General features: G+C 41.9%; 1 long non-coding RNA gene across 1 annotated transcript in view; it reads left to right on the top strand.

Moving 5' to 3' along the window:
• The first annotated feature begins 633 nt into the window (after positions 1–633).
• Positions 634–3,176, top strand: part of LOC147757849 (uncharacterized) — a 2,838-nt gene continuing 295 nt past the window's right edge. The window contains exons 1-2 of the long non-coding RNA XR_015320359.1: positions 634–790; positions 3,122–3,176. This is a non-coding gene — a long non-coding RNA (uncharacterized LOC147757849). The remainder of the gene's footprint in view (positions 791–3,121) is intronic.

The raw sequence follows: 3,176 nt of genomic DNA, 5'->3' as shown, positions 1-3,176 counted from the left end.
TATTCACAATCGGCATTTTCTAGTCAGCATTTAAACAGCAGAGTGATGAAACCCAAATGATTGAAGCTGCTATCAATGTTACATTTGGTACCTGACTGTTAATAGAATATTTTGAGCTTCATCGAAAATCTTCTACGTTCATGATTTACGCGGTACATACATTTACTATATGATATTTTAGGCGGCCGTTTGAAGCTTATAGATGCTCAGTAACACCGAGTCGCGGAAGACATTGGTCCGTATTCATTCAGGTATGCATGGTTCACGTTGAAAGGTATTCGCTACTTTAGAACTCTCGAAACGAACAATTAGACGTCAATCTAAAGCTGTCCAGGGGCTGTTATCGTGTAAGATTTCAATGTAAATAGCCTCCCCGAATGAGAAAAGCTAGCAACTGTATTGCATAGAGATTGATGCCGTGGATCATTTCACCCATTCATCACACAACTTCGGTTACGCATTATACTCTGAACGTCTCGCTTCCCCTAAAGGGCATATCTACCATACGAGCCGTTGTTTATCTGGCAACGCGAAGTCGCATTCGATGGACTCAGTAGATCCTACGGGATTAATCGCGAGATTAAGTGGAAATTGATTGATTAAGATTATCTTGTCGTAGATAAACATAGGTCCGGTACTAGCAGGGCCAAAAGGACCTTTTGTTGTTCATTTTTGCTGAGCGTTCGTGAATTGTTGGGTGTAGTTGTTCTACTTTTCCCAACGACAATGAGGCTGCTCGTAATAGTATTCGTTATGACTACAGCCATAGTGATTTCAGCCACTGACGATGGTAAGTAAGAATACTAAGATTCGTCCTAGACAGTTTTAAATTTCTCCTAATTTTTTAATTGTTTTTTTTAAAAGCGATTCTTTTGATGCTCATATCATTTGATGAGTTCTGAATAGTTTTGTTTCCAGCTGTTAACTGGTTACCGTTAACCAAAAACTAAGGCGAAATTTCTTTTAAGCCGCCTAAAGTTTATATCGCAGCTATACCCAATGTTGCATTGATCAGCGCGTAGCAATATAGCTTTCTCCATGTGGTACGTTTGTGTCATCAACGAGTTTCGGGGCTAGTGGCACTAGCCCCACCATCGTTCAGCCATATGCGCTCCCCAGATCTGTACAGAGCTGAATTTACTAAAAAAAAAAATGATATCATATCATTTGTTTGTGGTATAGATATTTAGATTAGGCCACGCCGCAAGAGCATGTTCGCCGAAATACAGCCATAAATACTTTCCGTCAGCTACAGGCTGCAAGACGGCGCAACAACGTGTGGTACCGCCCAGTTCACGATAATGAAGGACCCTCGGTACCTCTACTAATACACCGTGCCGTCCTTGAGATCCTGCCGGTCAAACTTCCGCCACTCGAAACATGCTTTCATTGGCTACATTGAAGCTGTTAATGCGCGTTCTCACCTTTTTTTCACTGGTGTTTTCATAGCCTCAAGGCAAAAATACCGAAGCCCAGTAGCCGAAAAGCAACTTGAAATTAATTTAAAACGCATTTTCTCTTTCTGGGTTCTTTTCTGGAATCATCATTCTCGATAAAGAACCGGAACTCTTTCCTTGTTCTTTATTACTGATCTGCAAGCGCTTGCGCTGCGCAGCCTGCGACCGTCCTGATGCACGGCCCTGCCGATTCATGAAGTAACCCAACAGCGACTGCTGCCCGAAGAACCTGGTGAGGCCAGTTTGAACCTAGGTGATAATTCTAATCGAGGAATTCACTGCTGTACGTCGCTGCAAATGAAGTGGAGAAACTGGGGTAGAGTAAATTTACTGATGCTCGTGAACGCGCAAATTGCAAGAGCCTTGCACGTGGGGCATTGCTGCCTCATCACTTGCGTCCAGGATTGTGCTGCGAGACGGAGAACGGGCTATCGTTACCTGCGGTCGATACCGAATCATCATCAAACCATGTCATCTATTCAGTTTATCTTGTTTTCGTTTATTCAGTCTGTCATAGCAACCTGCAAAAACAAACCTGCTACTGGGAATTTTATGAAAAATATTATTAAAAATGTATGGGATTTATAAGTTTCGTGCTGCATTCATCTGCGCATACGCTCTAGCTCAAATCCCTCTATCTAAATGGCATGCCATCAAGCGCCACTTTTCTATATGCCTAAGTAACCTTGATGACACAGGTACACGCAAGGTCTCGGTTGCCTACGTAGATTTGGACCGTACCGTTTTTGGATCGAAATTGTAGAGGATGCCCTGTCTGAGTAAAAAGCAGTGTTATTTTTCAACCTTCTCGTAATACAGCAGTGGTCTGCCAGTTGATGTACCGCGAGGTCGACATTGTAGTGACGCTTCACCTGGTAGGCTGACGCGTGACTCGAGCTTTTTAAATACGCGAACGATGCTAACCGTGCCGTTCTTCAAATGCGTTTACACCCAACTCATCTAGCAGAGACCGCTTGGCTTTCACGGTCTCCCAAAAGTCTTGTCAGCCTTCGTATAGTGAAGAAAACTTGCCCAGGCTAGCCAGTTTTTCCCGGACGTTCCCTGTCGACTTTGAAATGGTGATGCTCCCGCCTCGCGACCCAGTTTAAAGGCCATTTTTATTCTATTGCAAGCGGCTCGTACTGCTCAGGCTTTTAGCAGGCGACTTTAAATCAATCACCTGCTAAGCAGCCACCGCTGCCACTCAAATGAAATGCACAGATTCAGCTTTGTCGTTGGCGGGCAGGAACGACGCTTCAAAGTTATTCGCTTTGCGTTTATTTATAGTAAATATAAAATAAATTTAAATATATATATATATATATATATATATCTTTTTTTTTTTTCTCTTTCAAGGTAGCAATTAGCTTTTTGTCGTGAAGAATGCTGTTTTAAAACGAACAAACTTGTAAAAAAAAATGTTTTCATTCTTTATGATTCAACCGGAGTGTGGTAAAGTGTACAAGAAATGCAAAGACAAATAGTCCTATGTTTTGACATATGGCCGCAGTAATCTTTTAACCCGAACTGTACAAAATTTCGCAGCCTTAAGGATCACTCAAATGAAAGTTTGATAATATTAAAAAAAAATTCATTCAACTGTTGTATGAAAAAATTTGACTACCCGTTTTTACCAAACGATGACATGACATTTCCAACATTAGGTCCAACAAACAAAGAACGAACAACGACAGGACCTGGTAACATGGGACCAACAAC

Source organism: Varroa destructor, unplaced genomic scaffold, assembly GCF_002443255.2.
Source record: "Varroa destructor unplaced genomic scaffold, Vdes_3.0 BEIS01000002.1, whole genome shotgun sequence".
Lineage (NCBI taxonomy): Eukaryota > Metazoa > Arthropoda > Arachnida > Mesostigmata > Varroidae > Varroa > Varroa destructor.
The sequence above is the reverse complement of the archived record's forward strand: the minus strand, read 5'-3'. Positions and strand labels throughout refer to the sequence as shown.